This window comes from Emys orbicularis, chromosome 3, assembly GCF_028017835.1.
Source record: "Emys orbicularis isolate rEmyOrb1 chromosome 3, rEmyOrb1.hap1, whole genome shotgun sequence".
NCBI lineage: Eukaryota > Metazoa > Chordata > Testudines > Emydidae > Emys > Emys orbicularis.
Window position 1 is genome coordinate 150,054,526 of NC_088685.1, and position 26,451 is coordinate 150,080,976.

The 26,451-nt window shown below is 39.5% G+C and overlaps 1 protein-coding gene across 1 annotated transcript in view; it reads left to right on the forward strand.

Moving 5' to 3' along the window:
- LTBP1 (latent transforming growth factor beta binding protein 1) overlaps positions 1-26,451 on the forward strand; it is a 320,752-nt gene that overhangs the window by 112,504 nt on the left and 181,797 nt on the right. The gene's annotated exons all lie outside the window — the stretch shown is intronic.

Consider the following 26,451-nt stretch of genomic DNA (forward strand, 5'->3'; position numbering starts at 1 on the left):
TATTGAAGATGTGCAGCTAGGTCAGAGAAAATATGTTTTTACCTTTCTGTTTTTTAAAACCAAATTTTCCATAAGTTTTAAAGAAAATATTTATCCCATAAGCGAAAAGCATAATTCCTCATGCCCTATTTGAACAATTAACTCTTACTCCTAATAATTGGCACCTATTGCAAGGGAAAAATCAGAATGCTGTTTTAGGCTGTTATTGAGGCTTAGTGTAATCGCCTTAGAGACAGCAGCAAAAATGTGTTCATATGTGCAAGTTTAAATTGTTTGCTGGGAGCTTGAAATTAGCAAGTTACATTGTGGATGAGCTTTTATTGCTCATAATGAACAAACTTTACTTTTATATTCATTTTCAACCTTAGCTTTGCAAATACTGTATTGCTGTAGTTAGGATTTTAGGCAGAACACATAATGATACCTATAATAAGGTTTCCCAAGCATTTCCATTTTAATGGCTCATTTTCAGTTTCCTAAAATTTGCTCAGTGTTTTATCTTTTCAGATGAAATTCGGTATACTAGCTCTTAGTCAGGGAGCAAAATTTTTCTGCAAGTTTTTTCCCCCAGAAATGTGTGACTGGTTTTCAAGAATATACAGATTGGGAAAAACATGATTTTTCAGCTAACTAAAAAAAATTGCAACCTTTTCTGAAGAGCTCTAGCACTTGATCTGGAAATGATGAAAACCTGATATTTTTAAGGGAGATAGACTCTAGATTGTAGATGTGTCTTTTCATGAGACAGTGAAATTTGGTTTTAAAACAAAAATTACGTTGCACATGGATTTCATTACACAATGAGACTAATAAACTGCCAATGTTTCATTGGCATGAAGCATGTGTGAATATATAATGTGAATGGAAATTTCTGCTGAAGAGATTATCTCTCAGTATTTCACTGGATATGTCCATATATGCATAAGAAAATTGAGTGGAATTTCAGTTCTTACATATATGTAGGGGCTTGCATTATATGGTCTGTGTAGGTGGGTATAGAAGCATGCATACAGAACACAGCAAGGGCGCCTGCCTCATTCATTAGACACATTACACAGTCTATTACATCTAGCAAATAGTTGCACATTATAGCATTTTTAAAAAACAAGTAGGAAAATCCATTTAAAAAAACCTTCACTAAAAGACCATTACATCTGTAAAGTGAAACATCAAAAGTTAGGAAATGCAAAAATTAAGGTGGTCTATGCAATCTTAATTCTGCCCCATTGTGCTTATGATACAACCTTTAATTATATGGTCACATGCTATTTTTTCTACAGGACCATTGCCTGAATTGAGCTCTGTAAAAGAGGCAACCATTCAGTATTTTATTTTTAACTTCACTGTTTAGTGTGTGGCCCTGTGCCTCCCATACTGCACCCCTTTCAAGCCCTGCCCTGAATGAGTATTTTTTATTTATTTATAGGGTTTCTGTGGTTATCATCTTTGTATCTGAGCATCTTGCAAACATTCATGAATTTTTCTTCACAATACTCCTGTGAGGTAGGGAAGTAATACTATCCCTATTTTACAGATTGCAAACTCAGAGAGATTAAGTGATTTGCCAAAGGTCACACAGGAAGACTATGGCAGAGGCAAGGATAGAATCCTTGTTCTCCCATTCCCTTTTATGTCATACTTCACAACTCCTCGATCTCTCCCTCCACTTCTTCACTTCCATTTCAAATTCTCTCTCTTCTTTCTCCCCCCTCCTTTTGTCTCACTCTTTCTCTATTCTGTCCTCCCCTTACTTACACCCACAAACACATTCCCTTAAGAACATAAGAACAGCCATACTGGGTCAGACCAAAGGTCCATCTAGTCCAGTATCCTGCCTTCCAACTGTGGCCAATGCCAGGTGCCCCAGAGGGAATGAACAGAACAGGTAATCATCAAGTGATCCATTCTCTGTCACTCATTCCCAGCTTCTGGCAAACAGAGGCTAGAGACACCATCCCTGCTCATCCTGGCTAATAGCCATTCATGGACCTATCCTCCATGAATTTATCTAGTTTTTTTGAAGCTGGTTATAGTCTTGACCTTCACAACATCCTTTTGTTTGTTTTAAACCTGCTGCTTATTAATTTCATTTGGTGACCCCTTGTTCTTGTTATGAGAAGAAGTAAATAACACTTCCTTATTTACTTTCTCCACACCAGTCATGATTTTATAGACCTCAATCATATCCCCCTTTAGTCGTCTCTTCTTTCATCTAGTCTGTGCTGGGGGATTGGAGAAGATTTCTTTCAATGTGCTCTCCCTTGGGTGAAAGGGGAGGTTCTTAATGGCTCTTTCCCTTCTTCTGTATTGCATAGGGCAGTCCAGTAAATACTTATGAGAACTCCTCCTGCAGCTTCCCCAGACTGTGAAGTTAAAACTCACTTTCTCTGGGACTGATGCTTTGCTCCTAGGGAAAGTGATTAGGGTGCCAGACTCTGTTCCTTAGAGCATTTCCAGAAAGCCTTTGACAAGGTCCCTCACCAAAGGCTCTTACGTAAATTAAGCTGTCATGGGATAAAAGGGAAGGTCCTTTCATGGATTGAGAACTGGTTAAAAGACAGGGAACAAAGGGTAGGAATTAATGGTAAATTCTCAGAATGGAGAGGGGTAACTAGTGGTGTTCCCCAAGGGTCAGTCCAAGGACCAATCTATTCAACTTATTCATAAATGATCTGGAGAAAGGGGTAAAAAGTGAGGTGGCAAAGTTTGCAGATGATACTAAACTGCTCAAGATAGTTAAGACCAAAGCAGACTGTGAAGAACTTCAAAAAGATCTCAGAAAACTAAGTGATTGGGCAACAAAATGGCAAATGAAATTTAATGTGGATAAATGTAAAGTAATGCACATTGGAAAAAATAACCCCAACTATACATACAATATGATGGGGGCTAATTTAGCTACAACAAATCAGGAAAAAGATCTTGGAGTCATCGTGGATAGTTCTCTGAAGATGTCCACGCAGTGTGCAGAGGCGGTCAAAAAAGCAAACAGGATGTTAGGAATCATTAAAAAGGGGATCGAGAATAAAACGGAGAATATATTATTGCCCTTATATAAATCGATAGTACGCCCACATCTTGAATACTGCGTACAGATGTGGTCTCCTTATCTCAAAAAAGATATACTGGCACTAGAAAAGGTTCAGAGAAGGGCAACTAAAATGATTAGGGGTTTGGAGAGGGTCCCATATGAGGAGAGATTAAAGAGGCTAGGACTTTTCAGCTTGGAAAAGAGGAGACTCAGGGGCGGGTATGATAGAGGTATATAAAATTATGAGTGATGTGGAGAAAGTAGATAAGGAAAAGTTATTTACTTATTCCCGTAATACAAGAACTAGGGGTCACCAAATGAAATTAATAGGCAGCAAGTTTAAAACAAATAAAAGGAAGTTGTTCTTCACACAGCGCACAGTCAACTTGTGGAACTCCTTACCTGAGGAGGTTGTGAAGGCTATAACAGCATTTAAAAGAGAACTGGATAAATTCATGGAGGTTAAGTCCATTAATGGCTATTAGCCACGATGGGTAAGGAATGGTGTCCCTAGCCTCTGTTTGTCAGAGGGTGGAGATGGATGGCAGGAGAGAGATCACTTGATCATTACGTGTTAGGTTCACTCCCTCTGGGGCACCTGGCATTGGCCACTGTCGGTAGACAGGATACTGGGCTAGATGGACCTTTGGTCTGACCCAGTATGGCCGTTCTTATGTTCTTATTGGTGCAGGTGAACTGTTCTCACCTATGATATCATGGAACTGGGAATCAGAAGCTGCTAGTTCATTCTGCTTCTTTTTCTCTCTTGGTCCCTGTGAAGGTTTTCTCAATCTTCTCCACTACACTGAAAGGTTACTAAGGATCACCCAGGGATCCTCTGTTGATATGGTTTTGTAATGTCACAGGTTAGAAATGAATCTCATCCTTCTCAGTGTCCCACAGGCATATCAATCAAATAGGAGTCAGAGATATCAGCACAGACCACAAAAATCTGTATATACTTATATACCCACTGCAATAATGCTCAAATACTTATATTATCAATAAGTGATGTCGTAGAAACAACTTGTATGCTTTACATAATGAACAGTACTGAATGATGGTGTAGCACATTTACATGATTATATTATTAAAAGTGTTATCACATTGACAACCCTACAGTAATATGTTTACTGTGTAGGTTAGGTGTGTTTTTGAACAACTTCAGAGTCTTCCTCCATGATTTATAGACAGAAACCTCCAAGCAGAAGCACAAAGTATTTTGCTCAAATTTTACCCTCTTTTGTGTTTATCCTGTATTTTATGACGGATACTCAGTCTTCCTCATGTCCCTGAGAAAAGATAATGCACGCAGTTTTGCTCAAAACTACACAATTATTTTGCACAGCTTAAATGTCAGAAAACAGATTTGTAAAGCCATACAATCTGGTCCCTAGATACTATGGTGATGGATGCATTTGCAATGCCTAAGCAGGCACTATGCATTATCCCTGAAGATATATTTTGAACCCACTGTGATTCAATACATGTTGTATAGCAGTGAAAAGACATTTGGGCACTACATTATGAAGCAATGAGCTCTTAGGATGGAACATAGTAGTGGCAACATGAGTTACTATGTAATTATCATTATTTTAATAGGCTTTCTAGATAATTACTAAATTCTGTGGAAATATAAAGCAGTATATAAATGGTAAGTGTTAATACTTTATCACAAATAAAGTCATGTTTTTTCAGAGTTGTACTGCTCATTAATTTGTGTTGCCTCTTTAGTTTAAAGGTTAATTTTTTTTTTTATTAAAACAGTTCTGGAAAGTACTGTAGAAAACTCTTCGTTAAAACACAAATGTGACTTGTAAGGAAGCCAATTTTTAACTGTAGTCTTTGTATGAGAAGAGATCCAATAGCAATGAGTTGCAGTTAAATGTTTTTAAGGAAATTGCTTTTAAAAAGTCAGTGTAGGCATAGAAGAAAGAAAATGAACACCAGATTTCATTACTAAGAAACAGGATGCTAAATCATACCTTTTTTCTTTCCTTGTGTTGCTGCCATTTGCTTTTTAATACGGTGCCCAAGTTTGCTTTCATTGCTCCATTTTATATGTGGAATCCCACAGGATTTGAGAGATACTGTAAAGCTATGATAACTGAGGAAACTTCTCAAGGATAATTTGGTTAATGCTGATACATAAATAGCACAACCAGTCAGGCATATATTTCATATAAAAGTGGAGTGAAAAGACTGATGACATATAAAGGACAGTGTGCCAGGGAAGGCAGATTAGAAGGAAGCATAAAGTCAGACAAACAGCTTGTAGAACTATTTGGATAGAAGTGGAAAAGGGCTTAAAAACTTTTCTGGCTGCTTGTGTCAGACACTCAGTATTTAGTTTTCTACCTATTATAATTGTATTTTTATTCACTTGGGCACTCTGTTGCAAAAGGTCCAGTGAGAATACCAAAAGTGCAACACACTATTTAATGTATTTTCATCTTCCTCATTATTACACTCTGATCTCCAGTACTTTGTAAGTGTGAAATCCATTCACCACTTACATTTGAGTAAAGCACTGTTTCGAGGTCTACAAGTGGGACTTAGCTGGTGCAAAGGTTTTGTGTGCATCCTTTGCTTATGGGTGAGCTTTACCCTGCCTGTATAGGAATTAGCATATGAAAACAAGTTGTAAAACTGGAGAATTACAAATCTGATTTGAAAACACCTTTCAGGTAGATTTTTTTAAAGTTATTATTACTGACATTGCTAAGGGAGCAGTGATTTTAAAAAAAATTGATTTTCAAGTTGATGGTGTCCCTTTAAATGTTCTAATCAATTAGTAGGCTGTTTCTGAAGTAATTATTTAGTTCAGGCACAATATTTCATTATGATTGTCCTTTCTTAATGAAATGATGATGTAGGAGCCTTTTGATTCTCCTTGTAGTATTAATAATGTATTGGGTCATACTTTTTATTGATTGTATACAGTGGGTATTTAGAAGCATATGAGAATCTTGTAAAGTACTCAAAGAACCTTGTCTGTCAAAGTACTGGGGAAATGAAAAAGTTATGACAAGCTGAAGTTGTGTACACAACAAATAGATGGAGTTTTGCTCAAACATTGCTTACTTTCTCTTATGTCATAAGTTCTACGGGCCAGATCCTCAGCTTGTGAAAATTGGCTTAGCTCTGTTGGAAGTCCGTGGAGGTGTGCTGATTTATGCCAGGACAGGATCTGACCCATTATAGTGAGGATCTTGCCCATGATGTTGGCTTCTTTTGAATTACACTGACTGCAAAAATCATAACTGCACATAGCCTTATTTGGTAAAAGATTTGATTCTGCTGTTCTTGCAGTAATTACCATTTCCCTTTTGTTGAACTTTATTGTCTTTTGCTTTGTTTGCTACCAGATGATTTTTTTTTTTCTTTTTTACCTGGTAGACCCTTGAAAATTTTAGAATTCTCAACAGCTTGTTTAGAAGATTAACTGTTAAATATATTGCAGCAGTGATTAAGCAAGTTCAATTTGCCTGTCAGAGTCTGCTTTAGAACAAGGTTCAAGGCTCAGCATACAGAATTTATTCTCTGTTTTAGCTGGTAATTTGAAATTTAATCTGTACAAATGATGACCATACTTGAAATATTTAGTCATGCAGCAACACTATAACAGCAAGTACTATGCCTTGGCCAGGCATAGTACTTTTCTTGAGATGTTGGACTGTGTGGATAAACAGGAAAGGAAAACTAATGAATGCAGAACCAGTTTGTGAGTTCATTCTACATTTAAAGATCCTAGTGTATGAATACTTCATAGTAACAACTTTTGCTTCCATTCCCACAAAAAAGACCAATATTAAAAAAAAAAAAAAAATTAAAAAATGGTGCGACCTAATCTGAAAGAACCAATGAAAAATGTTAGCTAAATTGATTTTGGAGGGGACCATTTACTGCTGGTATCAACAGAAGATTATTAATTTTCCTCTCTTTTTTTCCCTTCTATAAAGTGAATTTTAGTGCACCGGAGAATGAAGTTCTTTGTTTATCCACAGCACATGTAGGTGCAGTGTAAACTTTCCCACAATGACCCACAAGTGGGCCTCAATCCTAATCCTGATGTAAGAGCGTGGTTCAGTCTGCCAGCATATTCAGTTTTTTGCCTCCTCTGTTCAAACTATTAAAAGGAGACACACATGTCCAGTAGAAAATTAACTATTCTGCTCTGTTCTATATAGGTTCTTATACTGCACTCATCACTATAGTAGCTGAGTGCCCTTGTTCTGTCATCCTCTCTGTAGGGGGAGAAGTGTGAGCAGTGGGGTGTCTTGTTTTGGTAAGGTGGTTTTTTTTTTTTCAATGTACATGTCGTGTTGTGTTTGTTTTAGAAAAAGCAAGGTCAAAGAATTGTCCCTGCCACTTAGAGTGGAAGGTGGTGAGGTTTGTGATGGGACTTAGTTCCTGGGGGAGTTCATTCAATGGTCTCATTCCTCAATGGGTCTGGTTTGATTTTCCCTGTGTAAATAAAGCAATACTTTAATTGCTCTCTTATTTCCTGTCTTCATATTCATTAGAGAATGCCATAAGCCAAAGACAGTTCTGGTCCTAGGAAGCCTCAGATTACAGAACCTGTGTCCCATTGGCACATTTATAATAATTCTTAGACTAATTAGCTAAATTTGCCATCTTACCTTGTGGCTCTAATAGAAGTGATATGCTAGTTCAAAAAATTACATTGTGCTGCAGTTCCTTAACCGGTCATGAGATGACGCTACTAGGGCTGGCCTTAGACAAGACTAAGAGTGACTTGTTTCCATCCCCTGCTCAGCTTCAGGACTGTAGGCCATCTCTACAGAGACAAAACACATCTGTTTTTATAGCACTCATCAAATTGTATTATACATTGCACAGTTCTTTGGATGTGCATTCATACTAAAAACCACAAGTGGAAATTTTACAAAATCTTCACCGGCAGTCATTCAGAAAACACATCAAACATCCATCCTCAAAGTTAATACAAAACAAAAAAATAGTTAAATGTGAATGTAAAACTTTGTTTTACTGAATGCAGCTTTAACTCTTATGCATAAATATATGTGCAATATATCTGAGCTATGATTACTGAAAACGAGAATGAGTGCATTTATCTTATAATGATTACACCATTGCATATTCAAATAAACACATTACCTTGAACAGCTATAATTTTGTTATTGCTAAACCAAATGTCTTTGCACCCATCTCATTTGAATCTCAAGTACATGCCAAGATTGGATAAAACAAAAAGCTGCCTTTGAATTATCCAAGTGCAAAAAAGAGTCTGACAAATTCCTTAACTGGTGAAAACACACCTTTTGTCATGGCTGGATAACTTAGACAGTCAAATGGATTTATCTCAGACATTCACCTTTGAGCTGAGGACAATCACAAGAAAACAAGCAGCTATCCTTGCCCTACCCATAACAGTCTCCCCTGATTCCAACCCCCACCATTTATGCTTTTTTGGTTTATTCTGCTCCACCCATTCATACCTCCACCCATTCATACCTTTTCCCCACCCATTATAATCTATCATTAGCTCTTAGATGTCAATACCCCTGTAATTAAGTGCACTGTCTTTGGACGATGGACATGAAAAGTTCTTTGCACCATACTATTCCCTTGTTTTTGAAATCTGAATGGTATGTTTTCATGTTTGTTTACTAATTCTTTGAGAAAATTTACACTCGTGCTTAAAAAATGGACTGGGAAATGAGCAAAATCAACAAGTTCCAGATTTAGGGGGTGAAATCCTGACCCATCTGAGGTCAGTGGGAGTTTTGCCATTGACTTAAATGGGGCCAAGATTTCACCCAGGCTATTTATGTAACCGTTATGTGAAAATGACATGGTTGGGGGAGGTTGTGATTGGGTTGTGCTATGCTAGAAAAAAGCTCCATTTCACTTGGAAAAATTCCCCACTGATTTTTCAAAAGGTAGCAATGTATTTTCTTCACATCAGCTTTCAGCTCTGGGGAGAGCCAACTGAACCTGAATCCTTAGGTTTCACTAGGCTGCTTCTGATCAGAACTGAAAAATGATGTTAAAACCACAAGCTGTTGATTTGCCATGGCTTGTTGTCTGGCTTTGGGTTCTGCTGAAATACGTGAATAAAACCTAATATATGTTGAATAATAAGAAAAAAACACATTGGCAAACAGGCAAGTAACCTCAGCCCCTTTCCCTTATGAAATCAGATTGAGAGATATCCAGTGTCTAGCTCCTGGGCCAAATTCAGCCTTAGTTTAATCAAGTGCAACTCCATTGACTTAAATGGAGTTGCATCAGCTTATACTAGGGCTGAATGTATCCCATTGTTTGTCAGTTGTCAGAATTAAGCCTTGAAATTTTTGACAGTTTTAATAGACCCTTTATAAAGTCCTAGGAATTGCCAGTTATGGAACAGAAGGTATATGGATTTCAATTAATTCCTTGATAATTTTAGAAAATGTAGGTCCAAATTTTAAAAACTTGGCATGCAAAAGTGAATGTGCATGAATTGCACAAATTGTGCAAGTTGAACGAATGGGGCAAAATCCTGGTTCTAATGAAATCAAGTCAAAGTTGCATGTATGTGAAAAGTGCTTGTGCGAATATACAACTTTGTGTGTGCCCACTGAAGATGAAAGTCACCCTTTGTGGAGGACCAGCAAAAAGAACAGTACACCGCTTAGTAAGCCCTACTTTGAGGGAGCCCTACATGAGGCAGCAAATGCACCCTTGTGCACAAAAACAGAATAAGGTCTATACACCACTGAAGTGTCCCATTTGAGTCCTACTTTAAAGGCTTGAGTGTGTCTTAAGTACTGAATAGGTTTTGTGCTGGCCTCCTGCAAAGCAGGGCGGGGAGTGATTTCATCTTGGGAGTTTTGCCATGTGCATCAGATTTTTAAATTTCGCCATTAGTAAACATTTCTTACCTTCTTATATTTGACAAAGTACTTGTATCTTTGCTGTATTTGTAACACCTTCCATTTAGTTTAGAAATATTAAGCCGCACAGTAATGTAATATTTTATAATGGATGTAATTCAAATTTTTATAGTTTTTGAAGCACTCATAGCACCTTTTCATATTGCTTATTATTCATACGCCATGGATTTACACAGCATGTTATTTATTGCCGTTCCATTTCCCACCCCCCATCCGCTGCTTCAGCAACCTCCGATTCTTAGTGCTCCATTTCCATTCATGGAGCTAGTATTTTATCAGTATCAAGTGTGCAGTCCAGATACAAGGCTTACATTTAGGGCTAAATTAATAAAAAAAAATTATTGAAAGGCTGGGTCATTCCAGGCATCTTTCTATGCACTTTTTTTTAAAATACAGTACACAAGACCTTCTCTTGCCATTTTAAGCAAGGAAACATCTGTACTCACCACTTGGAGCCTTCAGGAAACTTCAAGCTGTGCAATAGTTAACCTATGTAATTGCTTCATCTTATTTTTGTTCTGTTTGTCACTCCTTGCCCTTTCCTTTTCCCTCCTTTTGCTTGTCACACTCACTTGCTGTGTCTTATCTCAGTTTAGTTTGTAAACTCTTTGAGGTAAGGACTGTGACACAAATGTCTTTGTATGGCATCTGGCACAATGAGATCCTGATCTTGCACCAGCAAAGTGAATGGGAGCAGGCCAATAGATAGCAAAGGCCTAAAGTCTCTGATGGGATCAGCCATAATAATAAACACAGTTTTTGTTACTGTGCATGCTAATCAGTCCTTTGCGAAAGAGTCAAAAACAATCCCAAGCACTTACTACAGCTACATTTTTCTTGACAGCAGCCGTGAATGAATGCAGATGTTTATTTTTTCAGCCTGACTTAAAAGTTGTTTTCTTATGATAGTTTGTTCAAAGGGAGTATTAATATTTGCAACTTGCTGAAGAAGTGCAGTAGTATGGGTACAGCCTCATGACCACGCTCTTGAACTGCTCAAGAAAGCTATGTGTGCTCTTTTTTTATTCATTCATACTGTTGGAATAGTACAGGATAGATTTGAATGGCTGCTGTACATTCAGGAATATGAGTGCAAGTGTAAACATTGATTAAAGTGTTTTGAATGGATGATAACCCTGTTGCAGATGTGCATGTTTTTAGTACATTTCTGATTGTTATTTGCATGCTTAGTATATTTTCCCTTCCCACCCATCACCAATCCCTTGGTTCCTTTCCCCCTAGACTCCAGGATTTCAGTCTTTCCCTCCACTGTCTTGCATGTCACCTATTCCCCATGACCTAATTCACTACTCAAACTCTGTCTCTCAGAACCTCATGTCCCATCAGTTCCTAAAGCCATCCCCCAGCAAAACTTTCTGTTTTTCCTCAACATAATCTATGTCAGGAAATTTCAAATTCACTTCATGCTATTACTCGTGATTCTGAACTGGCCCGGGAGAGTTTGGTTCATGGACCCTTCTTTATATGCCAAAGGGGATTCACTTGAAAGGGATCATCCTCACTTTATTCTTTGCACAAACTTTCTCCAAAAAAGTTGGTATTGTGGTAGTATTACCCACTGACATAATTGGAGGGAAGCCTCCTCATGTTTCAGATACTGGTGAGAGCAGGTGCACTGTGCTGGGTTTGTAACATGACTCCACAGTGTAGTTACTGCTCCTGATGATATTTCAAGATCCTCCCTCAGGGTGCCTATGTGGCTTTGTGTTGCACAGCTGCATTGATCTCTGCCTCAAACCACTCTACGCTGTTACTTTTTTACTCCATACAAAGCTTCCAACAGGCCTTCTAGAAACTTTCAGGCAGGGGAACTACATTCTGTTAGGAGAATGTTATAATGGCAGGGGAGCAGTTGCATTAATGGTACAACTGCTTCCACCAGCTCTCAGATCATAGTGATGTGGAGCCTTTAAAGAGCTAGTGTCACTACAGTCATGCTATTAAATAACCAGATAGCCAATAAGTGTGGGACTCCTGCCCTCCCAACTCTGTGTATCCACTGAAACATGTGGACTCAGAACTTGGAAGGAGGAGAGTTCTGTGTACCTGTGTTGCCCTGATGTCAAAACATGGAAGGGGGCTTTCTCTATAGTGGCAAAAGCAGATACAATAATGCATGTGTACCAGGTATGCCCATTTAACAGTCAAAATGTTTGCTATCAGTTGAAGTACGGATTTATGTTTTGGACTCTTATTTTGAGTGTTAATAAACAGAGAGAATTATTAATATTAATGAACAGTGTATGGGTGTTCTATATAGGGTAGGGAGGGACTTTAAAGTGTTAGGAACATAGAAATTGTCACTGTGGATGAGACCCACTGTTCATTTAGTCTAGTATCCTTTCTCTGACAATGGCCAGCACCTGATTCTTCAGAGGAAGGCACAAGAAACCCCACAATAAACAGATGTGGGAAAATCTGCCAAAGGTCTCATCCTAATCCCTAATATTTAAAGATTGTTTTAAGATCTGAATGTGACAATAGGGTAAAAGTAACAGGTCTTGTACTTTCATATTATTTAACTGCAACATCTCTACTTTTATATTTTGATATATATAGTATTATTTCCATGTTTGTTTATATAAAAAGAAACGTTTAGTAAGATCAAAATTAATGTATTTCTTGGGATTATTTGACATAATTTTTACTCTTCAAAAGTCTAGCATCCCAATATAAATTTATTTTTACTTTTTGCTGTAGGGAAATGTTTAGAACCTAAGGCTTGGTAATAAACCTGTGCTATTATGATACATGTAGAGAACACCTAATGGTGTGTTGTGGTACCAAGGTTTGAATGGCATGGGTTTGGGATGACAATAATTCTTGAAATTGGCAAAGCAATTAATAAGTTATGCAGGACATCCCAAAGTAATACCTATAAAACCTTTATACCACAACACACATGTATTCTGTTTGACACTTATTTTGCAAAAAATTGGTACTCTCTTTCATATCCTTCCACACCCAGGCTTCCTAAGAACTATGAGTCCAACTGCACGTGTTTTGCAGGGAGAGGAAATGATTACTGATGTGGTGACAGATATGGCAATTTCCTGCATATCCTTGGGAGACCTTATTGAATTAAGTTTAAGTATCTTTGAGGTCCATTGTTTAAATGAATTGTTTATGTATGATTATGTTCTACTCCATGGGGGAGGGTTATCACAGCTCCTCCAGGAATTAAAGCTAGTGGGTGGTAATTAAGGGGAATCAGCCAGGTTGCAACCCCCCAGAGAGATGTCCCTTGCTGGGGAGGCTTGCATATACTAGTTCAAACTGAATTCTCCAGAGATCAACAGAGAAAGAAAGGACTATTGGATAAATATCCTGAGTTTAAACTGACTCAGGGCCTTCTTTCTGACCTGTCAAATGGATGGGAACCCCTGTCCAAAGGAATAGGGGACCAAGCCTCGTGGAAGGGTTGAAAAGACTGACACCTACCTGAGCCCAAGGCTGGAGTCAGAGTAACCTCTGGTAAGCTTTTGTGCTTCCTTAGAAAGAGTTGTATGGCAACTTGTAACTGCTGGCAATTACGCCATTCATAGCCCTGGAGCAGGGCCGCCCAGAGGATTCAGGGGCCCTGGGGCAAAGCAGGGGAGCTGTGGTGCTTGTACTCACCTGGTGGCGGTCCAGGTCTTCGGCGGCATTTTGGCGGCGGGGGGCCCTTCAGTCACTCCGCGTCTTCAGCAGCACTGAAGGGCCCCCCGCTGCTGAAATGCCGCCGAAGACCCGGACCGCCGCCGGGCCAGGGCTTGTGGGGCCCGGAGCCTGGAGCAAATTACCCCACTTCCCCCCCCCCTCCTCCCCGGCAGCCCTGCCCTAGAGAGAAAGCAAAGTGCAGATGCTTGCCTTTTAGGCAGTCTGGCTTTCTGGAGATATCACAGTGTGCCTAGGGAACTGTGCAGCCTGGAAGATTTCTTGGTCAGGAGGGAGAGATGTGGGTCTCCACCCAAAAGAGGTGGTGGGTGAGGAGCTAGGAACCCAGAGTGGGTGCCCTTGTGGACGAGGGGGGAATACAGGTGCAGTTACCCTGAACTGTGACAGATACATTTAAGAAATCACTAAAAATGACTAGCAGAGATTTTCTGTACATGTTGATGTTGTTTAGGTCTGACATCCTGCAGTTTAGCGGGGCAAAAGCACAGGCCTTATATCCTTCGATAGTGGAGGTGTTGTAGGGAGATTCCCAACTTTGTATTAGTGAAGAAATTTCAGACCAACTCTCCTCTCATATTACACTAATGTAGGTCAGGATTAACTGAAGTCAATGGAGTTGCAATGGTTTAAAACCAATGTAACTAAGCAGAGAATCCCAAAGCACGTTTTGTCTCCCCTCCCCTCTTTGCACTTCAAACTGTGGTTGTTTGAAGCTGCTCAGATGTTTGGAATGTTACAAATATACAGAAAAGCTGGATTAGTGGGCAAACTGAATGTGATGTGGTCAGAGTTGTATGATAAATGTTTTCACAATTTATTATGTGACTATTACTACCACATGTGAGTATATTTACAGCAAATGACAAATTTAAAAATAATATATTATTATTTTTATTTTTAAAGTAAAAATAATCTCATTGTAGTCTTGGGTTTTACCACTGCTGGTGAAGAGGGTTTTTCCCCCCTGCAGAGTAATGCATGTAGAGGAAACAAAATCATCACTCTAAAGAGAACTGGATAGCCATAGAGATTGGTATAGAGAGACAGAGCTGTTTCCCCTCTAGGTTACCAATTTGATTCCAGCTCCATATTAGTAGTGTAACCTTATGTTCAATGTCCTATATGAAATATGTAGGCTGTTTTGGCCTGGTTCCAAGAGTACAGGTGGCCACCTCACAGTTGACATTAATTGGTACCTTTATTGGTAGTCTCATCAGAGAGACCAGTGATTAAATTGGTATGAATGAGAGGTATCCCCTCCAGAAAAGGGGTTAAGATTCATTTAATTTCAATACAGAAGTCTTGTACTGTCGCTGCCTCTGTTGAATGAGCTCCTGCTCCGAGAATTAATATTGGGTTTTAGTCTGGAACCTTTCATCAGCACTAAATTTACTTTAAATGTTAAAGTAAAGAAAAGAAGTCATCACCCTTTTAATGAATAGCCCGTTTTCAACAACCCTTATTAAAGTCGATCGCTGCAAGAGAATAGTTTCTATTTTTTTCATAATCCAAGTTGGGGGGTGGAGGGCAAATTTAAATAGGCCACATGGGTTTCATATAAACATCTCCATTTCATACCATGAATGAACTGAATCTTCTATTGGTGGTTGTTACTGATAGCCAGCCCTAAAAATTGAAAGCATGTGATGTATTGTATGCTAATCATTTAAAACCTGCAAATTTTCTTAAGAACTTGCATAGTTCATAGTCAGACAACCTGCAAGATAGTTTTTGTATTGCTTCAAAAGGGGCTATTTTCATTGACTTCATGAGGCTTAATAATGGCAACCTCTGGCTAGTAAAATTAAGGATTCTCTACTGATATCCCAGGAACCTGGATTATTAAAAATTTGATGGACTACATTTTATGGACTACAGTGTATGCCACATTTTTGAGGAGGCCTGTTATATCCTCCATATTTGTGGGCACAAATCATGTACTTAGCCCTCCAATTGTTGAGAGTTTTGTTCACATTAATCACAGGTGCAAAAAAAAAAAAAAAAAAAAAGCAGGATCAGTTTTTGCAGGTGCAAACTGTGTCTGCAGAAAATGAATTTGCCCTTTCCAAATTTGACTCTATGGGCAAGTGGCTGGAGATGGACAACTGAGAATTCTCCATGTTTAGGGGATCTGTCTGCTGGCGAAGCCACCTCCCCCACCAGCCCTATCTCACCCTCAGGCTAAGGGGAGGGAGTGAGCAAGTGGGAGGGAGGGAACTACCTTCTGTCCTCCACTGATGTAAAGACCTTGAGGGCATAAGTTAGAGCTGTTCTTTGCAACTCTAATTTGTGCTGGAGCCAAGTGGTCTAGATTAAGAATCCACAACTGACTCCTGGATGGCCCCCGTCTCTGTTCCGTTTGATCTGACACTGCTTCAAGATCTATGGCGACAGCTATAGTGATACACCGAGAATCTTGGCTACATCTTTCGGCGCTCCCCAGAGAGGTACAGAATACCATGCAGGACTTGCCCTTTGATAAAATCAGTCTTTTCCTCCAGAAGACACATGAGTCTTTATATTTGTTGAAGGACTCCAGGGTAAACCTCCCCTTCATGGGCATATACACGACAGCCCCAAAGAGGAAGTACCATAAAAAGTCTTACAAGCCAAGGCCTTTACATCTGCCCTTCTACCACCAATGCTCTTAGAAGCCACCTCGCAAAAGGCAGCAGGTACAAAAGTTCAGATACAATGCCCCATCCACCTCTACTGCAGCTACTCAACTTCACCCTCCAACCAAAAGGTACTTTTGATGGGACGCTCGAGAGCTTCAAACCATTTCTGGTGTCATCTCCACTTGACTCCCAGATCTGCTTTGGTTGATGTCTAGCATGATTTTCCCACAATTGGAGGACAATAACAATGGACAAATGACTGTTGGATATTATCAACTCTAGATACACCATCATGTTCTCTCAGTCGCTCTTCAGGGATCACTCTCATGAGGAGATCTTCCTTCAGGAGGTAGAACCCCTCCTACAATAGGGACCATTAGAGCAGTTACCCCTCAATAACAAGGAAGAGAGTTTTACTCCAAATATTTTCTAGTCCCCAAAAAGATAGGAGGGTTCAGGCCTATCCTTGACGTGCAACGACTCAGTATCTTTATTTGCAAGATAAAATTCCACATAAAATTCACGTTGGCATCAATTGTACCAACCCTAGAAAAAGACATATGGTTGATAACTCTTGATATGAAAGATGCTTACTTTCACATCACTGTTCACTCTTCTCAGATTAGTGGTGGACCACAACTTCTGTCAATACACGGTATTCCCATTCAGCCTTGTAAATGCACCCAGAGTCATCATGAAAGTGTTGTCTCTAGCAGCAGCACATCTCAGACAGGATGATTCCACTATCTTCCTGTGTCTGGATGACTGGCTTCTCACAGGCAAGGCACATCAAGAAATCATAGCATCACTGCCCCATCTCCTAACATCCCTAGGAGTCTCTGTGAAAATAGAGAAGTCCACCCTGACTCTGACCCAGACAATAGATTCATAGGCGTGACCTTAGACTCAGTCAAGGCAAAGACTGATCTCCCTATGGACAGATTCCAAGCCAGGGGCAGACTGGTAGATACACAACCTTCAGACATAGGGCTAGGTGGGCCTTGCACTCTTGAGTCATGTGGTGTCATGTACTTACCTAAAGCCGTTTGTTAGACACCACCTCTGCTGCCTACTGGCTTGCTTTCAAACAGTATATGTACTGAGCAAACACAGACTGAACATTGTAGTGACAATCTCCATCAACATAAGGACTCTCTGATCTTGTGTGAGGATCCAGCATAAGTGTGTGTGGGCATTCCTTTCCTGTGTCCTCCTTCCAACAGGACAATAATCACAGATGCCTCTTTGTTAGGGTAGGAGGCTCACGTGGATGGTCACACAGCACTGGGCACTTCAACAGCCTGGGAAACCCTGATGCACATAAACCTGGAACTCAGAGCAGTCTGAGAAGCATGCAGAGCATTCTTACCATTAATCCAATCTCACTACATTCTCATAATGTCAGACAATATGGCAATCATATTCTACATAAACAGGGAGGGGCGAGATCCAATCCTATGTATGAGGAAGCGGTCAATCTGTGGAACTGGTGTATCAAGAACCAGATCACCCTATCATCAGTGTACCTCCTAGGAATCCATAATTTACTGGCAGACAGCCTCAGCAGGTACATTGTCACCAACCATGAGTGGGAATTACACAGTTCAGTGGTGAACCCCTACCTGGGATCTTTTCATCACTCAGACAAACAGGAAATGCAACATATACTGCTCCAGGGGAGTTCAGGACCAGTTCTCCAGGTGATGCTCTCCTACTTCCTTGGACAGACCGCCTAAACTATGCCTTTCCTCTTATCCCACTGCTTGCTTAAATACTGTGGAAGATTTGACATGACAGAGTATGAGTCATTCTCATCACGCCTAGATGGCCAAGGCAGTTCTGGTTTCCAGTTCCCCATGCACATGTCAGCTCAACTGCCAATCAGCATTCCTTTCCTTCCAGATCTTTTGACTCAAGAGAATGGCAAGATCAGATATCCCAACCCAGAAACTTTTTTATCACACAGCTTGGTATTTGGATGGGCGTTAGATTGAGAATGTTCCTGCTCCCACAATGTGCAAGCTGTCCTTACTAATAGTAGAAAGGGCTCTACATGAAACTCTTACTTTGTCAAGTGGAAGCACTTCTCTATCTGGGCCCAGTGGCTCTGTATATCTTTGGCACTTATACAGAAACAAAATGGCATCTTCCACCTATGCACCTCACATACATGGTGTATTCAAGGTCATCCTGATGGGAGTGGAATCATGCCGGCGGGGACAAGGAACTGGTACTTGGAAAAAATCAGGATTGAATTTCTAGTAACTTCACTTTTTCTCTTGTATGTGCACTAGGGACTCTTCTTATACCTGATATAAAAGATCATGAGAAGTAGGTTCCAATCCTGCGGTCTGATCCTTCTGGGTGGCCTGCACTCTAGCAGAATCCCATTTGACTTCCAGTGGGACTCGACGAAGGCAATACAGTTCTTCCTTATGGATCAGATTGCAAGTTTGGGGCCCTCCCTTGGAAAATTCTGTCTCTGAGCCAAACCCTATATGCCCTACTCACCTGAATAGTCCCAATAAATTTAGTTAAACTTCTTACATGAGTAAGGATAAAAGGACCTGAGCCAATGTGTACTAGTTTATTTTCTTTTTCATACGGCGCAAACCCTATCAGACTATGATTAAGACACAGATCACGTCTCATTATTCTCATATGATATACTTTAGTCAAACACAAGTTATTGCGCTCGCTGTAGGGGTATCTGGATGAAATTTAATGGCCTGTGATATACAGAAGGTCAGATTAGATGACTTAATGGTTTCTTCTGGCCTTAAACTCTATGAATCTATGAAAATTCAACCAAATGTCATTGATTTAGATTTTTAAAATGTAGCTCTCAAAGCTTGAGGAGCATGTTCAAATTAATGTAAAAATACATACAAAATTTCTAGTTGACTTTCTGACTACATTAATTATCTTTTCCAATTTAGTGGCCCAAAACTTTCCCCTCAATCCACCCAACACCATTCAGCACACCTGTTAGAGAGAGCCTGGGAAAATAATTCTTAAAGTGTGTTCAGAAAGTCAGGAAACTGGGACTCTGCTGTACCATCCGTGGGTTAGAATGCCAAAGCCTCGGACCCTTCTTTGGTAACTTGCTGTTCCTACCCTCCTCACATTTAAATCTGGGAGGAGGGTAGGAACACTATTAGTTCATGTGCCTCAGCTGGCCTCAACCACCACAATATGACATGAGGAGAGAAGCAATTTCTATGGCAATTTACCATCTCCCTAAAACAATCCTTTCACTGAAGCCCAAAATCCCTGTCAAATTGTAAAGTTCAAGGTGTTCTTTGGGGGCAAAATAGCAGGTTCCACTCTTTGGGTTCCATGTTCACCTCTCAGTCATTAACAGAAACACGCTTGTATAAGGGGGAGTTCTGCATCTGTGGCATATTTCCCTCTTCCCTCAGCGCTGAAGTTTCAGGTCTTTGGAGGTGCTGGGAAAAGGAAAGAGGTAGCCCTCCTAAATTCTCCCCAACAGAGTCCTTGAGCCCAGCTATAGAAATGAAAATAGTGCAATATTTTCTGAAAATACACATGGTTGCAATTGTAATAAGGCAGAGTTAAGGTTATGATGGTTGTTTAAATATGAGTCAATATCTTGTTTGGGAAATTTAGCCTTTGCGCTGCATATCATGCATATCTAACATTGTGTTGCTTTTTTAACACTAACAGTCTTGAAGTATAATGTTTGAAGCTTTATCTTCACCTTTAGAGGGGTTTGTGTGTGTGTTGGGGGGGAAACTAATAAGTGATACCACTCCTGATTGATGTAATCATCCTTCTTTTTTCCTATTTCCAGTGCAAAATTTAGAAAATAATTATTTTATCTATTTAAAATAATAACTTTCAAATGCCCAAACAAGGTCTTGATATTTTAAAAAAAATTATAACCTTGTTTCAGCACTGCTCTTTGTGGTTAATTCTCTTGCTTTGTTCTTCTGTTTTCTCTCTTAAAACATGCATAATCATGACAGACTGGCACCACAAAGCTTGTTGTATTTGGCAATAATTTGTTTCCCTTATCTGGATAAAACACAATACTATGACATCAATGTTTACCCATTTGGGACTGGGATTATTACTTTGTCAAACAGCCCACTGGTACTAAACATTGCTTAAATATGATGAAACGGATCATCAGCTGATATAAATCGGCAAAGCTCCAGTGAAGATATGCTGATTTACACTAGCTGAGAATCTGGCCCAATATCTATCCTCTTGTGCTTACCATATCAGCAGATTTAAAGTAGATTCCTTGTCTGAGTTTAGTCTGCGGCCCAAGAAAATGTTGTGGTAGACTTTCTTTGTCCCTACTGGAAACATCTAAAGTACCTTCATCAACACACTCCTAGTTTTAAGGATATCTCTAATAGCAAATCATGGTGTTCAATGTTTATATTCTCTTTTGAACAGCTTCTTGTTATAATTTGTGTAATCCTTCTGTCAGGTGGTTAATGGAAGCAAAAAGGGCTGGGTTCAGTAAATGTAGGGTCCCTCTTCACCAATAATGTAACTGGTTTGAGCTGCCAACCTAGAAACCAGGGAAAACTAAATGCACCCTCTTGGGGTACAGACAGAACTTCCCCACTCGCAAGCACTCGGAGACTAGACAAATAAGGAAATCTTTATTAGTGGGAAGGGAACATAGTCATTAACTTGAGAAAACACAGAAACAGAATATATATGTGAATAAAGAGTAAAATGCTCCTTTCCAGTAACTTTGGCAGTAGTCCATCTAATTCCCTTCCCACTGCCAGTGAGAATGTGTCCCACAAGAAATAGTCCAATGGCTGCACCACTTCCCCCATTCACCAAACCCCACTCACTGTTTGGATCAGCGAGTAGCAGTAGTCGGAATTGTAGGTAGATAGCCTATGCAAACAAAGCTCCCTATTGCAGCACTTTTCCCTTTTTGCCAATAGATGGGATACAGAGCTTTTTCCCCCTCTGGTGCTTCTGGCCATTGGGCTTACATTTGGAAAAAATGTTTACTTCCAAGAATAATATTTTTGTTATATATTCACCTTTAAAAAATAATCATCTAGGTACTGCATTAAAACGTCTCCAAGAAAAAGAGTTTGGTCTGTGGGTATGTTTTCACAGTAATCAGAAGCGCAGTTGCAGCATGTGTAAACGTACCCGAACTAGCTCAAGTAACAATCGCAGAGAAGCCACAGTAGCACAGACTTCAGCACAGGCTAGCTGCTCCCGAATACATGCCTAGGATTCCAGGCAAGCTTGTACAGACTATGCTGAAGTTCCTGCTGCCATGATTTCACTGCTGTTGTTGTTTGATCTAGCTAGATCAAAGCTAGATTGGGTATATCTATATGTGCTGCAATCACACCTCTGATTGCTGCGTAGATATACCATTTGTATGGATTTGGGGATAAATACATTGGTGAGTCTAGAGATTAATGTGCCATTAAATTGGTGCAATTTACTGTTCCTTCTGTTCTCCCCTCTCCATCTCCATGATCAACGTTTGTAACACGAGACATACTTAGACTCTATTAGACATACCTAGATTCATTCCTACTCACCAACCTGTAACAACCTCCACCTCCTTACCCATCATTTCTGAATTTGAGCATGAGTCTAAGGGCTTGGCTACACTTGCGAGTTAGTGCGCATTAAAGCAGCCCCGGGCGCACTAGCTCACTCCCCGTCCACACTGGCAAGGCACGTAGAGCGCTCTGACTCCGCAGCTAGAGCGCTCCTGGTACTCCACCTCAGCGAGAGGAATAACATTTGCTGCGCCTTGGCTACAAGTCCCGGGCGTCAGTGTGAACGAGGTGTTGCATTACTGCGCTCTGATCAGCCTCCAGAAACGTCCCATAAGCCCCTTAAGTCAAGTGTCCACTCTTGTCATTGTTTTGAATCACTGTAAGAATGCGGATATGCCCTTTGAAAGCTCTGTTTCTGACAGCTGGCTGCTTATCTGCTCCAAGACAAAGCAACCATTAGTGTGGAATGCTGTGTGAGAGAGAGAGAGAGCAGGGGGGAGGGGGAGGTCTGCTGCTGTCTGAACTTACAAGACAGCATGCTGACATGCTGTCAGCCCCCCAAAAACCCACTCTCTCTCTCCCCACATACACACAACACACTCCTTGTAACATTCCACCCCCCCCCCATTTGAAAAGCACGTTGCAGTCACTTGCATGCTGGGATAGCTGCCCATAATGCACCGCTCCCAATGCTGCTGCAAGTGCTGCAAATGTGGCCACGCCAGTGCGCTTCCAGCTGTCAGTGTGGACAGACTGCAGCACTTTCCTTACTGCGCTCTACGAAGGCTGGTTTAACTCAAAGCGCTCTACATCTGCAAGTGTAGCCATGCTCTAAGTATAAAGGAATCTAATATGGTGTAATTCAGCCTTTTGAGGGGTCAGAAGAGAGGAATGTAGCAAGAAAAACAATAAACGGGAGTACAGGAATATGCAATTTGAAGTATAACACCACCTACTTTAATTTAAACACCAAGGAGCCAGAAGGTATAAGTTACACATAGTTAGACTCTCTTGTAATCAGAAAATGAGAATAGGTCTTGAATATAAAGGAACATTGGACCACCATACACATCACCTCTGACTTTGGTCTTTTGTCTAAAAATGTATGGTATGTAAAGAATTTGAGTTAGAGGAACTTAGTGTGCACTGATTTGTCACTTCTGTTAAAACAAGTGTCTTTTCCAGTCTATGACAAATTGCATTCATTGTATTTCTGTACTACTCCCTGTGCTTTTTAAGTGCTTAGCAAATTTTCCTAACACAGGAGAAAGAATGACAAGCCTCCATCTCTGCATATGTATTAGTGCTGGACAATTTGGAACCCTCAGAAAAAAATCTGCTAGTTTCTGATACATGCAATGGAAATACTATTTTTAATTAAAAGTATTGCAGTTTTCTTGAGAGAGCCTGCCCTGTGCATTTTATGCAAAGGATCTGGGATTAAGTACTTTTATAGGTGACTAAATTTGAGTGGTTGTTAACTTGTAAAAAGAAAAGGCAAAGATTAATGGGGAAGTGCAGGGCATTACCTTATATGTGTATTTGGAAAAGGACACAAGGGGATGGGAAACTTTTTGACAGCCATCTTCAGCTGATTCTTTGTTACAGGCAAGGAGTTTCCATCCATGTTTAGGGCTTGATTAGATAAGTATGGGCTATTTTCTGAGGATTAGGAGGAATTGGGTCCCAAGAATTTGGTTTGTTGCACATTATTTTGATTGGATTAAAAATTTCAAACTTGACTACAAGTACTTGGAACTCTTCAGAGCAGTTTAGAGTCATGAAAACAAATTACATGATGTAATTGCAGTGACAAACTAGGTCTCAATTGTTTCATACCTTCCGTGCTCCCGATTCCAGCCCCTCTGCTTTGCCAGGATTTGTCTTGCAAATACTAAAGATCTCCCAGGCCAGGTTTCTCTTTCTACCACTTGTCCTGACTCACCAAGACACAAGATGGAGGGGTCTCACCAAATCTTCTATGACTGGCTGATTTTAAACTGTGATTGCCCAGCCAGAGCACTTAGTAGCACTCACAGAAATCAAAGCCAATTACCAATTAACCACTGGAGGATCAGGAGAGTATTTTTAATTTTTGCCCATTCCCCAGTCCAGTTTTAAATGAAACCTGGTACCTTTTAAAATGATAGATTCATTTATGAATCAAGCACAAATCTTGATTTGCTCCATCCCATAGTGATGGATCATTAATAGATGTTGGACAGTTTTGGCACCTAACTTGGTAAGTGTATATTTTGAAACAGGTAGTTTATTTTGCAAATTAGTTTCTCTTTCTCTCTTCTTTTCCCCCTTGCTTGTGGGTTATCTGTCAGCAGACTGAAATTTCTTCTATGTTATTTTATACTCCTATTCCTCCACATTGTTATTACTAGACTATAAATAGCTAGGTGATTCCTTCATTACAGTGAAGGTTTTCCTTTCCTTCAAATACAATTATAACAATGAGCCCAGGGATAAACAGGTTATAGTTTCAAGAGGTCCTTTGTCTGGATGCTGCTCATCAGTGTTTATGCAAAAAACTATATGTTTTGTTTAAATTCCTTAAGCTTAATGGCAAAATAAAACAAAAAAGTGTTTGACCAGAACGTGAGCTGTTCAAAGAAATACTGGCTTCAAAATGAATTTATATTTGCAGAGGTCTCTTCCCCAGGGCACTTTGCTCTTTATTAACCTGTATTTCCCAGATGGTTGAAAAAGAAGAGGCCAGAGTAGCCGTTTTCTTTCTGCTGCCCCCACCTTTTGTTCTTTTGAGTCTATTTTATCCACATGATAATCCTGTCATTCCAACTCTGCAGAAATTACAGCAGCAGAACTGGGCAGCCTATTCACAAAAAACAATTAATTAACCAACAATTTAAGATGTGAGTCCAGAATCTACTCTCTGTTAGACTCAATCTAGAATAGCTCAGTTGACTTCAGAGGAGTTACTATGGATTTACTCTGGTTTAACTGAATTTGCCCCATTATTTCAGTACCTAAAGAGACAGAACTGACAAGAATGACAGGTTTCTTATGGGTTCGGAGCGCCTCAGTGAGAAACCAGTTCCCACTTTCTAGTTTCCTAGACTGCCTCTCTGCTGATGCAGCCTTACAGAGAATTGTATTTGGAATTTTTCACTGTACTCCCTTGTGATCTAAAACCAATATCACATTAACATTGCACACACTGCCTCATTGTTGCAAAATATTTTCAGAACAGTTATTACTTGTGCAAGAACTCAAACATGATTCTATTTTAGGCCCCAATCCTGCAAAGGGATCAGAGCATATAGAAACCTGGGGTCCCTCTGATGTCATGTTCTTGCACTAGACGTGTTAATTTTTGGCTGCTCACAGAGAAGCTGATTTCTTTTAAGAAATGCCAAAAACCTTTAAGAGGAAAAGCAGTTTTGTGTGTTTCAGTCACTGCTCAAATCAGAAACATTTCTCCTTTCTCTGAAATGATTACTTTTCTGTAAAGACAGCTGTTTTTTCCAGCTAAGCCGCAACAACAGTTTGCTGGTACACACCATAAGGCATGGGTTAAAGCAATCAGTATTCTGAAAGCTGCTAGATCTTTTTATGCTCATTTATAGTGCTACAGTTTGTAGTCCTTTTATAATCAGTTCCTATAAAATGAAAATGATAAGCAGACAACAATTATTAAATATATATTTGTATAATAGAATGGAAAAACATTTTAGATTGTTTACATTTGTATGTAGATATAGTAATATCTATCCAGTGATTGGGCAAACAAGTTCCAAATCCTGTCAATATAATGTGGTTATACTTCTGCTAAGAGCCAATCCAATTGCTTATTTTTCCAATGCTTTTTATACTCCAAATGAATTACGCAGCTCAGTTGGAACTCTTGAGACTTCTAAATCTCCTAGTTTATCTTGTTACAACACACAACATGCACATTCTTTTTCCAATACTGACCTTTTATAGTAGCTCTAAGATAGCAATATGCAGTGGTTGTCAAAAGATTACACCACTTGGGTTAGTACGGACAATGTACACATACAACCTACCACTCTCTGTGGCTTTCAAATTACCTTGTAATTCAATACAATCAAACAGTTTAAATCTAACAAAATATCAAGACGTAAAAAGAAAAATTATGGCTTACAAGTGAATGCTATATTATCTCTCCAAGAATCTTATAGTTATGTAAAAAGAATAACACAAATGGCTTTAGCTTATCCTGAGCAACATTGTTTTTACAATACAACTAAACTATAGTAGATTCTAAAACACTATGCTATATTTTTAGAATGGAATGAACCTCAGATATAAAAGACCACTTATTGTTAAATATTCACTTTTATGGCTTGGGGATTTAATCTTGCACTTAATATTAATATTTTCTATGTTTGATCTGATAAATTATATAGACAGGAAAGTACAAGTTGGCACAGAAATAATCAGCCATAGGTAGGTGTTTATGTAGGTGCTAAAATATTTTTATAACTTGGAACTTAGGTTTCTTATATTATTGGAATAAAACTAGTTGGCATTTTAATTATCCTAATGGATGGTTATAAATATTGGCTCATGTCAGAAAAAAAAATATATATATAAAGCTACCCTGAATAGGAGACAAATTTTCAAAGAACAACCAGAGCACATGAGGGAAATGGGAAATTCACCCCCAGCATTGTCTGATCTGGCGG